The 14,816-nt window shown below is 40.2% G+C and overlaps 1 long non-coding RNA gene across 1 annotated transcript in view; it reads left to right on the top strand.

Moving 5' to 3' along the window:
* The window catches only part of LOC129021635 (uncharacterized), a 37,470-nt gene extending 25,329 nt beyond the window's left edge, over positions 1 to 12,141 (top strand). Inside the window, exon 4 of the long non-coding RNA XR_008496098.2 lies at positions 12,077 to 12,141. This is a non-coding gene — a long non-coding RNA (uncharacterized LOC129021635). The remainder of the gene's footprint in view (positions 1 to 12,076) is intronic.
* The last annotated feature ends 2,675 nt before the right edge of the window (positions 12,142 to 14,816 follow it).

The raw sequence follows: 14,816 nt of genomic DNA, 5'->3' as shown, positions 1-14,816 counted from the left end.
AAAACAGCATGGTACTGGTACCAAAACAGAGATATAGATCAATAGAACAGAACAGAGCCCTCAGAAATAACACCACATATCTACAACTATCTGATCTTTGACAAACCTGAGAAAAACAAGCAATGGGGAAAGGATTCCCTATTTAATAAATGGTGCTGGGAAAACTGGCTAGCCATATGTGGAAAGCTGAAACTGGATCCCTTCCTTACACCTTATACAAAAATCAATTCAAGATGGATTAAAGACTTAAACGTTAGACCTAAAACCATAAAAATCCTGGAAGAAAACCTGGGCATTACCATTCAGGACATAGGCATGGGCAAGGACTTCATGTCTAAAACACCAAAAGCAATGACAACAAAAGCCAAAATTGACAAATGGGATCTAATTAAACTAAAGAGCTTCTGCACAGCAAAAGAAACTACCATCAGAGTGAACAGGCAACCTACAAAATGGGAGAAAATTTTCGCAACCTACTCATCTGATAAAGGGCTAATATCCAGAATCTACAATGAACTCAACCAAATTTACAAGAAAAAAACAAACAACCCCATCAAAAAGTGGGCGAAGGACATGAACAGACACTTCTCAAAAGAAGACATTTATGCAGCCAAAAAACACATGAAAAAATGCTCACCATCACTGGCCGTCAGAGAAATGCAAATCAAAACCACAATGAGATACCATCTCACACCAGTTAGAATGGCAATCATTAAAAAGTCAGGAAACAACAGGTGCTGGAGAGGATGTGGAGAAATAGGAACACTTTTACACTGTTGGTGGGACTGTATACTAGTTCAACCATTGTGGAAGTCAGTGTGGCGATTCCTCAGGGATCTAGAACTAGAAATTCCATTTGACCCAGCCATCCCATTACTGGGTATATACCCAAAGGACTATAAATCATGCTGCTATAAAGACACATGCACACGTATGTTTATTGCGGCATTATTCACAATAGCAAAGACTTGGAACCAACCCAAATGTCCAACAATGATAGACTGGATTAAGAAAATGTGGCACATATACCCCATGGAATACTATGCAGCCATAAAAAATGATGAGTTCATGTCCTTTGTAGGGACATGGATGAAATTGGAAATCATCATTCTCAGTAAAGTATCGCAAGAACAAAAAACCAAACACCGCATATTCTCACTCATAGGTGGGAATTGAACAATGAGAACACATGGACACAGGAAGGGGAACATCACACTTCGGGAACTGTTGTGGGGTGGGGGGAGGGGGGAGGGATAGCATTGGGAGATATACCTAATGCTAGATGACGAGTTAGTGGGTGCAGCGCACCAGCATGGCACATGTATACATATGTAACTAACCTGCACATTGTGCACATGTACCATAAAACCTAAAGTATAATAATAATAATAAAAATAATAAAATAAAAAAATAAAATAAAATAAAAAAAGAATATGCATGGAATAAATAATATGATAATTTTGAAAACATAAGCTAGGGAGCTGGGATACTGAGTGCTATTCCAGTTGCTTAGTCTCTCTCAATTCTCTTAAATGAATAATAAAATGAGAATGCATATCATTCTCATACGTATGCAAAAAACAACAGTATCAAACAAACAAAAAACGAATTTAAAAACCTAAACAGAAGCTAGTGTGAAAAGATCTGTTAATTCCACAGCAGTGGCATTCTAGAAGGTAAATCTAGAGATAAACTTCATGGAAAGGCAAAGTACCCTTCCTTCCTATCTCTAAAAATAGTACTTGGAAAGGGAAGCCATGAGCTATCAGACTCTTGATAATTTGTCAGTGTTTATACTAATGACAAAAGCAGAATTAGTTTGAAGAGCTGAAGGCAGATCTACCTTTCCTGAAAATCTAAAAATTATCTCCAGTAAGATTTTCTACCTTATTGACTAATGCAATCAAGGGTCTACATTGTTCCTTCTTTGCAACATTTCAGGCTTAATGGTCTCAAATAGGTATGATGGGCCAAGCCTAAGTTTTGAGCTTATTTTACAAGCCTAGCTGCAAAGGAGCCAGGAAAATGAGTATCTGGTCTTCAGGGCTTAGATGTGGTATATGGGCTCTACCTTTCACCAACACACATATTATGATATTATGGGAAATTCATTAAGTCTACAAAAGAAATTGAGATTATGGTCAACCAAAATTCAGTACAAATGTCCACTATATATCTGGAAATGCAATAGGCTATGCAAAACTGATGAGTCTCTTGACTCAAAACTGTTTAAGGAGAAGTTGGGTGATCTGAGGGGTTGTAGGCAAACGTTTTTCTATAAAAGCCCCATAGTAAATATTTTATGTTTCGTGGTTTCTGTCACAACTACTCAGCTCTGCCATTCTAACATGCCAACAGACATAGAAAATGCATAAACAGGCTGGGTGTGGTGGCTCACACCTGTAATCCCAGCACTTTGGGAGGCCAAGGCAGGTGGATCACGAGGTCAGGAGTTCGAGACCAGCCTAACTAACATGGTGAAACCCCATCTCTACTAAAAATACAAAAATTAGCCGAGCGTGGCAGCGTGCACCCCTAATCCTAGCTACTCAGGAGGCTGAGGCAGGAGAATCGCTTGAATCCAGGAGGCAGAGGTTGCAGTGAGCAGAGATTGTGCCATTGCACTCTAGCCTGGGTGACAGAGCGAGACTCCATCTCAAAAAAAAAAAAAAAAAAAAGAAAGAAAGAAAAGAACAAACGAAAGAAAATGCATAAAAAAATGAGTGTAGCTATGTTCTAATAAAACTTTATTTACAAGCACAGGCAGCAGGCTGGATTTCATCTGCAGGTGTAGTTTGCTTACCATGGTTTAGAGTATGTGTTCTGCGATGTGGCTGCCTGGGCCTGACCTTAGTCATGCTCACCACTAGCTATGTGATCTGAGGCAATTTCAATTAAATCTTCTCAGTATTCTCATCTGTATTGTGTTGCTCTTAATAGTACCCACTTCACAGAGTTACTGTGAAAATTACATAATAACTGTACAATTAATGAAACTGAGCCTGATACATAAAAAGCACTCAAAAAAGTTCACGATATTCTGCTATTCTATAGGGAATTTAAGCATCAGATAGGAGTGTCGTACACAAATTTACTTTGTCTCCTCATTATCCTTTCTTTGGAGGCAGCCCTCCTCTACTCAACAGATAGATCCTGCAAAATTTCTATGGAGGGTGAGGTGGGCCACATCATCTCTTTGATTCAAAGATGGGTGACCCCAGTCACATCAAATAGAGCTTCCTTCCTCTCTGGCCACAATGAATATCTTTTGGTCAGTACATGACCCAAGCTGAGTTATCCCTGAGACTTTTCTTTTTTGAGACAGGGTCTTACTCTGTCACCCAGGCTGGAGTACAGTGGCATGATCTCAGCTCATTGCAACCTCTGCCTCCGGGGCCCAAGTGATCCTACCACCTCAGCCTCCTGAGTAGCTGGGACTTCAGGTATGCACCACCAGGCGTGGTTAATTTTTAAATATTTTTTTGTAGAGACGGAGTTTCACCATGTTGGCCAGGCTGGTCTTGAACTCTGAAGCTCAAGCAATCTGCCTGCTTCAGCCTCTCAAAGTGCTGGGATTACAGGCGTGTACCACCATGCCTGGCCCCCCAAAAGACTTGTCTGTCAAAAAACACTTTAATAAATACAATATAAAAGGTCCAAGCTGAGGAATCAGTAAAAATACTATAAATATAAAATAAATGTCATAGTGAGAGATGGCAACGTGCTAGCAGCCCTTGCTTGCTGTCGGCGCCTCCTCGGCCTCAACGTCTGCTCTGGCCGCCCTCAAGGAGCCCTTCACTCTGCCACTGCACTGTCGTGGCCCCTCTCTGGGGCTGGCCAAGGCTGGAGCCGGCTCCCTCCGCTCTTGGGGAGGTGTAGAGGGAGAGGCGCCGGCAGGAGACCGGGCTCCGCGCGGCGCTTGCGGGCCGGCGTGGGTCCCTTGTAGGCGCGGGTTGCTGGTAGGTGCGGGCTCCGTGGGCCCCACACTTGGCGCAGCCGGCTGGCGCCTGCTGGGCTTCACTGGGGGACGAGCTCCCTCTAGGCTGCTAGAGTGCCCAGGCTAGGTGCCACAAAGTCCCCCGGTGAGTGCCACTGAGAGGTGAAACTGGCTGGGCTTCTGAGAAGGATGGGGACTTGGAGAACTTTTGTGCCTAGCTAAGGGATTGTAAACGCACCAATCAGCACTCTGTCAAAACAGACCAATCAGCTCTCTGTAAAATGGACCAATCAGCTCTCTGTAAAATGGACCAATCAGCACTCTATAAAATGGACCAATCAGCAGGATGTGAGTGGGGCCAGATAAGGGAATAAAAGCAGGCCACCCGAGCTACCAGCTACAACCCGCTAAGAATCCTTTGTACTCCGTAGAAGCATTGTTTTTTTGCTCTTTGCAATAAATGTTGCTGCTGCTGACTGTTTGGGTCTGTGTGGTTCTTAAGAGTTGTGACACTTGCTGCAAAGGTCTGCACTTTCAGTCCTGAAGCCCGTGGCCAGTGAGACCATGAGCCCACTGAGAGAGACAAACTCCCGGCAGGAGGAAACAAGAACTCTGGTTACGCCACCTTTATGAACTGTAACAGTCTCCACAAAGGTCTGCAGCTTCATTCCTGGAGCCAGTGAGACCACGAGCTCATTGGGAGGGATGAACTCCAGACAAGAGGAATGAACAACTCTGGACGCGCCACCTTTATGAACTGTAACACTCACCGCGAAGGTCTGCAGCCTCACTCCTGAGGCCAGCAAGACTACGAACTCACCAGAAGGAAAAAACTCTGGGCACACCATCTTTAAGAACTGTAACACTCCCCACCAGGGTCCGCAGCTTCATTTTTGAAGTCAGCGAGACCAAGAACCCACCAATTCCAGATACAATAGAACCTGTAAAGCTGTGGTTCTCCATCAGGCATACCTGGGATTTTTTATTTGTTTCAAGTACCTACTTGGTCTACCCCAAATAAATCTAATCAGTATTTCAAGAGAAAGGGGTCCTGGTATATCTCTCTAATGATAAAGCAGTTTTATAGAGATATTAGGTTGCTGTGGGCAATTGAGCTATGCCTTACGTTTTATTTGGATCCCCAAAAGAGTAAGATTAGAGGGAATTCATTGAACTGCAACTTAAAAGGTCTTTCTTACAGTAAAGAAAATTTATACCATAGAGTTAATAGGACAGAGGTATATAGAGCTATATGTATAATGTAACAGATTAAAGTTAAGAATTATCAGAAATACATAGCCATATTAATCAGGATTTTTTTGGTTGCAAGTGACAGAAAACCCAAATAAAATATTTCAATTTAAAAGGGAACAATTGATTGGCTCATACAGTTCAGAAGTCTAGGGGTAGGAGTACCTTCAGGTAAGGCTGCATCTAGAAGGTCAGTATTATCCAGGCTGTCTCATTTCCTCTATTTTCAGTCCTGCTTACCTTTGCTTGGATGTATTCTTCAATGTGATGGGAGAGATGACCCCCACATACCCCACCCTCTAGGATCCACTGTTAAAAGCTCACCAACTGCAGTGGAAAGATTTCTTGTCTTCAGTGTCTGTCTGTTAATCCTAGAGAAGACCCTAGAAAGATGAACTGTTTAATAGTTCATGCCCAGACTAACAAGGTGACAAAAAAGATAATGGGTCCTATTAGGAGAGGCCCATTTGAAGTCGCAGTTCATAAAATGGAAGATCTTGATTAAAATCCTCACCGGAATACCTCGTATGAGGAAACAGAGGTCAACTCCTTCCACCCCAACCCTGCAAAGGAGTGATAGGGAGATAAAAGCTAACACATAACCACCACAAGTCATGCATAGGCTCCCAACCCTGCAAAGGGGTGACAGGGAGATAAAAGCTAACGTGTAACCACCACAACCATGCATAGGCTGAGTGCCACTGAAGACTTATCTTCATTCTTCATTCTCTATGACCTGCCAATGACTCCCAGATGGATTCGATACTTAGAACAATAGAGAAATCTTATTACTGCTCAAGTGCAAATCGATGTGTATGGCACTGGCCTGGAGGGCTGTCAAAGAGAACTCAGGTCTGCAAGAGCCTTCCTCAATTAGAAATGAGTCTTAGTGGACAGAAAAATCTGAGCATTTCGGATCACTGGGGCTTTGTATTATAGAACCTTTCTCTTCTCTTCTAGTGAATGTAGTCTTCTTGGTGGTAAACTGAGTCCAAGAAAAGGGAGGTATCTGAGTAAATCTCATGTGATTTTTTATAGAAGCTAATTCCTGAAGCCAGCGAGACCAGGAGCCCACCACTAACTGTTGAGCGCAGCTAGTTTAGGAATCCGGTAAACTTGCTGTGCTGTAAAACATGCCAAATACTGGTTTCTAAATCAGCTTCCAAATGGAAATAATACCATTAGTGCAAATAGCTGCCTTTCCATGAAGACTTTCGGCCAAAAAGTTTCACAAACAAAATTTTACAAATCAATTCTGTTGGAATGATACCCCCTTCAAATCACCGTCACCCACCACCACCACCACACATATACTGGAAGGCCAACTGGGAAAGCACACGATAAGAGTTCCAAATGCACCATGATTGGGAATAAAAGAATATCCGAAACTCTGGGAAGAATTTTAGTATCTCAAAGTGTCAGGAAACAGGCCCACTCCATCAGATTGGCTCCATCAGGCCCCACAGTTGGAAGTGTGGACTGGCTAATGGGTTATGAAGACAATGAATGAAGCTGTATAAAGTGACTGCCTCCTTTGGGATTCATAACATTCTATAGTGCAGAGCAGCCTTTTATTGCACTATGGATTAGAGATTCAGATGATAGAAAACTCAGTTCCAGGGCCCCTAATATTTGCATTATATTTATCAAACAGGGATATATTGTGAAGCGAAGATTTTAAATCAGATTCAATCTAGCCTGAGTGAAATCTGAACTGGGGTTTGAGCCAAACTGTAAGGAAAACCCCCAATTAACTCCAGGTTCTTTAACTCCAACATTTTTGCTTTACAAATAAACCAAAGATCTTCGTTAAAAAAATTATTCTCCAAAGTTTCCAACGAAACTATAGATTTGCTTTGCAATTCAAAACAGTAGAATTGCAAAGCAATTGTTGCACAACCACCATTTGGGGAGACATTTTGGTTCACTTGTTTAGCCCATATTTATGGAACACCTAATATGCCTTTATGTATTTAGCATATAGTGGTAGTTGCAGCCATAATCTGCAGTGGTAGGTTACTCAAATTACATTGCTGGCTTCATTCATCTCCGAATCTAATGGAGAAAGATGCATAAAAACCTGGAAAGTAAATACATGCACACAAAAATTTAGGGCACTACACTATCGTTCTCTTAAAGCAGGGGTTGGCCAACCATGTCCCCACAGCCTGTATATTTACAAAAAGTTTTATTAGTTCACAGCCACTCTTGCTTGTTTACATAACGTCCATGGCTACTTTTACGCTACAGTGGACAGTTGAGCAATTGCAACAGAAACCGTGTGGCCCACAAAATCTAAAACATTTGCTATCCGGCCTTTTACAGAAAAAGTTTGTTGACCTCTGTAAAGAAACTAAAAGTTCAACGTGTTGAAGTGACTGCAGCGGGGAGTTGAGTAGAAGGTCTGGGAAGAGCTCACTAAGGCTGTGGGTGGCATTTGAGTTGAGACCTGTGCGATAAGGAGCCAGCCTTGGGAAACCAAGTGCTTTAGACAAACAGAATGATATGATGATCTTGGTGGTTTGGGTTTGTTTGTTTCTAGTAAAGTATTGCCTTAAAGGTGATGAACAAGTTGCCAGGCTGTCATATACATTAGGCAAGCCTCAAGTGGTAAAATAAACACACACTCAACCTTCAGCTTGTTTCCTGTGTGAGGTGATAAAAGCATTTTCTAGTCCTCTCTGTGTTCTCATTCAAAAAAGGGAGGGAGTTCCCCATAGTTCGATAAGCAACTCTACAAAAAAGGGATGCCTTGGCCCACCCCTAGAGGACAGCATTAATTTTTACGGTCAAGGGTTAGAGCAAAACTCTACTTTCTTTAGGAAATTTTTCTCCTTGCTTTGCCTGGGATGAACTCACTCTCGTCTTCAATTCTAACTCTCTTTCTCTCATCTTCATGCTTTTGTGCTGTTACAACACACTTGCTTGAACCTTGCTGGGGATATCTTTTCCCAAAAAAGGTATTCCAATATCATTTGGGGAGAAGCAGAAAAATCGAGACCAGGAAATCCAAATGAACAAGATAAGTCCAGACTCTTGTCCGTTTATTTGCACCCTAAGTGGCCTGTGTTTCTGGAGAGGTGGACACAGTACTGGCCAGGGACTGCTATTCTTCTTCTGTAATGCTCCACGTCTCCAGGTGTTGCACCTATCAGGAAAGGCTAAAAAACTCACCTCGCCTTTTGTGCAGTATCTCACACCAATGTCCCTTTAACTCTCAATTCTAAAACCACATTTGAAACTATTTCAGGTGGAAATCCACACTTAGCAAGCATGTCTTTGCCGCTATGAAAAACCTCATGCTCCAATTTCAGATATTTTCACCGTACTTGTGGTGGTCTTAATGGATAAATTAAATCTACTTCTCTCCTGATTGCCTTGCTGGCCCTCTTTGTAACTTCACTTTGTATTCCTTTCTGTTCAATACTTTTCAGAGTACTGAGAGTTTAAAGAGGTACAATAAATCCCAGATCAGTTTTTAATGACCACGGTAAGCCTGCTTGTAATATGTCAGTAAGCTGAACCTAAAAGCCAATGGGGAATAGGCCATTTCTGCCTTAGTAATTGCCTCCACAGAAAGATTTATAATGTCATTATCTGAATCTATAAGAAATAACTCATGGAGCTGAAATACCCTAAAAAAAATTACAATTTTCTTAAAATCTAGTCATTCATAAATGCTAAATCATAAAACTTTTTTCAAGATGCTTTATGTTAAAAGTAAAACCCAGTAAAAATATAAATGCTCGTTTCTTAATCAGATTCCTCTTTCTTTATGTATCTGTTTGTGGTTTTGCAGTTTTCTGGGATATATTTATAAACCTAACACTGGGCTGCCAGAATCTGCAACTACTACAAGAAGCTACGGCATCTGAAAAGGCATTTCTTCTTGCCTTTTTATCTCTGTGTGATACCAGGGAGTGAGGAGGAAGAGGGTTAGTTAGTATGGCAATAAAATTAATTTCAGCAATAAAAGTCACCCTTTTCCTTAATTTCTCCATGTAACACACACACACACACACACACACACACACACACACACACACACTTCCTTTAAAAGGCCCTACAGAGCTGTTTTAAGGTATTTCTGCAGCTTCCCTTCTCCCTTAACATTTCCAAATAAAAAAAGAAAAAGAAAAGGGGGAAAAAAGATCAGTCACTTCTTTCAAATAGCAGAAAACATCCTCCTCAATTTGTCCAGAATTTAATAAAGTCCTGATATCTCCCTATCTTCTCGCCTCCCTATAAAACAGAGCAACATTTATACTAATTTCTGCAGTTCTAAAATGTTGTTGGGGGTAGAGAATGTATTACAGCTTTTAAATGACACTCAAGATGTTTTTCATAATTTGGGAAGTCATATTTTCTCCCTTTAAATACAGTAACTTGCCACAAGCTTGAACATTAAATAGGGTTCTTTTCAAAATTGCCCCCTTCCTTCATGCTCCAGGTTGGAAATTTTCTCTCCATTTTTAATGTCTAGGATTGCAGCTAAGCCTTGTGGTGGATGGGGTGTCCACAGAGGGTTCTTTAAAAGCATTTGGGAAAGAAGGCAAACCTGTGTCTGTGTTCACCATTCCTATTGACACCTCACTGAGCCGGCCATCATCACTACATTCCTTGATTACTTTCCACTTTGACATCTCTATGAATGTTGACTTTCAAGTATCTTAAGGTATCTTGAGTCAACATATCCAAAACTGAACTAACCTTCCTTTTGGGAGCCTGCTTCCCTCCGTGAGTAATACCATCTGCCCATCTGTTTCCTAAAAACCAGAAAGCTGTGGAGAAAGGCAAAAAAAAAACACCTTTTCTCCCTTTCTCCCAGCATGTGCATCCAAAGAATCACCAAGAAACATCCTACCTGCAAATGTCTTCCATGTATAAATATTTTTTCTGTCCCTACCCTACCTTAGTAATTTCTCACCCAGACTTGCAACTATCCCCCAACTGATTGCCATATGTATGTGTATATATACACATATACACTTCTTTAAATGTACATATATATTTTATGTGTTTGTTTCCACACTAGCAATTCTATCTGTCCTGTTTTATTTTAATCTATATAATTTAATTTTAATCTATATAAATTATTTTATACATTTTATATAAAATATATATTTATATAAATATATAAGAATATATTACATGATTATATATAATTATGTAATATTTTATTTCCATATAAAGATAAATAATACATACATAATTACTATATATAATATATATCAATACATACATATTTATAAGATATATATCTATATATGATATATAAAAAGTGATATATAAATAATTTCTATATATCATATATATGTTAGTGTGGAAACAAAAAGTGAAAAACTATATAAATAAAATAGTTTTAATAGTGATAAGAGCTATGAAGAAAATACACCAGGATCATATGACAGCAATCCAAGGATGTGGAATGAGCTTAGACATGAATGCAGACAAGTAATGGATCATTGAAAAATGCAGAGGAAGAGTGATCCAAGTCAGAGGCCAAGCAAGTAGAGGGCTCCTTTGATAGAAACAGGAATCCCATAATGAAGAAAGAAGACAGTGGAGCTGGGACATTGTGACTTGGGTGCAAAGATGCCTAAAATGAGGCTGAGACTGGATTGCAAAGGTTAATTTATGTGTCCACTTGACTGGGCTAAGGGATACCCAGATAGCTGGTAAAACATTTCTGAGTATGTCTATGAGGGTGTTCCCAGAAGAGATTAACATTTGAATCTGTAGAGTTAGTAAAGAAAAATCAACCTCCCCAGGGTGGGCCGGCATCGTCCAATACATTGAGGGCCTGAATATAACAAAAAGGTAGAGAAAGGGCTGATTTTTCTCTTCCTGAGTTGGGACATCCACCTTCTCCTGCCCTCAGACATCAGAGCTCCTGGTTCTTGGGCCTGTGGAGTCTGGGACTTACACCATCAGCTCCTTTGGTTCTCAAGCCTTGAACTTGCACTGAATTACACCCCCAGCTTTCCTGGTTCTCCAGCTTGCAGATAGCAGATGGTGAGACTTCTCATCTTCTATAATTGTGTGAAGCAATTCTCAAGACAAATCCATTTATATCTATACTTATACCTATACCTATATTTATCTATATCAACACCTATATTTATACCTACACCCATATCAATATCAATACACTATTGGTTCTATTTCCTTGGGGAATCCTGACTAATACAATATGTAAGCTGCACTGTGAGATGCAGGTTGTATTTAGGTGCCATAGAAAGCCATCTGATGGTTTTAAGTGAGGGACCAACATGATCAGATTTTTTGTTTTAGAAGAATTGGTCTGCCTGACTTGGGGAGAGTACATTAGATGGGGGCTATGCATGAAGGACAAGATCAGTTAGGAAGCTGTTTTAATTTGCATGCATGCTTCTTCAGTAACTACCCATCGCCTGTGAAACAAGTTCAGGTTCCATCACATGACATTTAAAGTTCTCTAAATCCTGGCCCCTGCTACACCATTAGGCTTACCTCCTAATACTCCATGATGGTCTCTCCACTACAGCTTGCCAACACAGCATCTTCAGCCCATTGTAAATGATTTCCCTCCAGCCTTTAACATATAGAATTCTCACTTTTTCCAATTTCCCTGAGAATATATTCCCTCTTTCAAATTCCACTGTTATGTGAAGACTTCTGAACAAACCAAGTCATAGCAAACTTTATTCTTCCTAAACAATGGGCTACACTTAAAAAAAAAAGCAGATATATCTCCTGCCACCTCTTGGATGATTGCTTCATATTATCATTTACCTTTTGTTTAGTTATTTCATTTTCCATGTGTATACATATGTCCCATTTTCCCAACCACAATGTAAAATCCCTAAGGGCAAAGACCTTCCTTATGTTTCTGTGGATCTCCCGCAGACCCTGGCACCATGCCATACCCACAATGTGGCACTGGGTATATGCTGATCTGCTGTGGAGGCAGCACTAAAACCCCTTCTCAGAACCGAGATAACCATCAAGTAATCTAATGACTAGGTAAGTAAAGCAGTTGAAATTTGGAGAGAGATTTTTGAAGTACTCTATTTTTTAACAGTTTCTTTCCTGAAAGCTTTCTTTCTATAAAAACCTCCATGCTTTGAGTAGAACTGGATAGGAAGTGTAAAATAAACTCGATGCACTGTTGAACATTAGCTCTATAATTCTAATCTGGATTGAGATTGAAGATTTAGAACTAAACCCCTCTGAAGGAGCAGTGCAGAGAAGCTTACTTAGGACAAGGTTGCATGCTCGAAGTGGCCCTGGATACATCCGACATTCATGCAATGCGAGGTTTAAAGGTAGACTAGATTATAGAATTGAGGCCAGAGAGAGGCAAGTTCAGGTGAAAAGAGAAAGATAACAACACAGTCTATTGCACTGTATGTGAGACCATCTACCTGTTACAACCATAAATTTGGTTTGGGGAGAAGTGGGCTCTGGTTTCACATTTCTTTGCAAGTATCTCCATTTTTGTGGGCAGGGAATTCTGTTGACAGGTTAAGATTTTAATTGAGTGAATCTCAGCAAAGGTACGTCTATTCTCTTCTCTAAGTGCAGTTTTCTGTGTTGATCATGGGAAAGTCCATGAAAGGACCATGGGAACTCACACAGAGGAAGGGCAAGAGCTCTCTAGTCCCTTGCATGTAGAATGTGGAACTGGTGGCTACTGGAAAAATAACACTGTTATCTAAGACTCTTTCTAAGAGGAAGAAAGAGGCCATTCAGGACAAATGGATGGATGGAGTTACAAATTGCTTCCCTGGGATTTAGAAAGAAGCTAGAGCCCCCTGTAACATCTTCTAAATCTATATACTTAGAAGTCTCTATTACTTGTGCAAGTTCTAGAACAGGATCCTTCAATGTTGGAACCATTGACATTTTGGGGCCAGGTGATTCTTGGTTGTGGGGCACTGTCCTACACATCATAGGATGTTTACTAGCATCCTTGAGTAGCCATTAGATCCCTGTAGCACTTACCTGACCCAGTTGCAATCTAAAAAGTCTTCAGATATTGCTAAGTGTCCCCTGGGGTGGGGTAGGAAGAGGAGGTCAAAAATGACCTCCAGTTAAAAACCACTGGACTACAGTCAGGTAGATCTGAGTTTAATTTTCAGATACTCCATTTTCTCATCTGTAAAATGGAAATAAACATCAGCCACCTCAAGGAGTTTTAGGAACTCTTTAATAGATAAGGCATGTAAACCATAAGCACAGTCCTGGCATGAAGTAAGAACTCAATAAATATTAGCCATCACTATTATTGTTATTATTATTTACTGACCATGGCTGGGGCAGATCATTCTACACTCTGAATATTAGTTTTAACTCTTTAAACAATTTAAAGAAAGTCATTTTTCTCCATGTGACATTATTTCTTATCCTTGCTAATGAGGAACAATGTATCTCTCACTGTATAATTTGTTGCAGATAAGCAGAAGGCACCTGAATTCTCTTTAGCTCGTACTACAAATAACTTGAATGTGAGGGGAATCTTCTGATATTTGCCTCCTTTTTAAAAAAGAGAGGGAATGCTCATTTTTTCTCATCTTTAAGTCATTTTTCAAATGAAACAGTAGACGAATGTCAGGTACACCAATTATCTAATTGTGAAACTGATCTTCACTTAAAGCGTCCATGTTTTTGACATAAATAGTCATGAAGTGGTAAGTTTTCAGCATGATTGTTAGACTGATTGCTGAGTGCCAGATACCAGAGGCTAAAGGAGGAATGAGTTCAAGAGATCTATCGTACAGCATTGTGACTATAGTTAATGATGATCTACTGTTTTCTTGAAAAATGCTAACAGAGTGGATGTTAAGTGTTCTCACCACAAAATGATAACTATATGAAGAAATGCATCTGCCATTAGCTAGATTTGGCCATTCCACAATGTATGTATACTTCAAAACTTTATGCTCTACATGATAAATACATATATTTTATATGTCAATTAAAGAATAAATACATAAATTTGAAAAATAAAGTAGTTTTAGCCTTGAAAGTTACATTAGCATTTTTCAGCCAGGCGTGGTGTCTCACACCTGTAATCCAGCACTTTGGGAGGCCGAGAGGGGTGGATCACGAGGTCAGGAGATCGAGACCATCCTGGTTAACATGGTGAAACCCCGTCTCTACTAAAAAATACAAAAAAGTTAACCGGGCATGGTGGCGGGTGCCTCTAGTCCCAGCTATTCGGGAGGCTAAGGCAAGAGAATGGCATGAACCCGGGAGGCAGAGCTTGCAGTGAGCTGAGTTTGCACCACTGCACTCCAGCCTGGACGACACAGCGAGACTCCGTCTCAAAAAAAAAAAAAAAAAAAGAAAAGAAAATTACATTAGCATTTTTCAGTTGAAGGAAAATCACTTTAAGTCAATTAATCATGTCTTCAGTGTTGGCCCAAGGTAGTCACTGACCTGTATGTTAGAGTCGGTAGTTTTGTGACAGATCAGAAAAGGGTACAAAAAAAAATCAATCATGTTTTAATTCTTCCATGACTGATTTTGTTTTGTTTTGTTTTTAAATTGAGGATGAGATATAAATAAAAGAGAATGAATGGGTCTCTTACTTGTGAACAAACATTTTCTCTTGTATGTGAACTCTGCAGCTAAGCTTGCCAAT

Source organism: Pongo pygmaeus, chromosome 21, assembly GCF_028885625.2.
Source record: "Pongo pygmaeus isolate AG05252 chromosome 21, NHGRI_mPonPyg2-v2.0_pri, whole genome shotgun sequence".
Lineage (NCBI taxonomy): Eukaryota > Metazoa > Chordata > Mammalia > Primates > Hominidae > Pongo > Pongo pygmaeus.
Note: the sequence above shows the minus strand (reverse complement) of the source record. Positions and strands in the feature narration are given on the sequence as shown.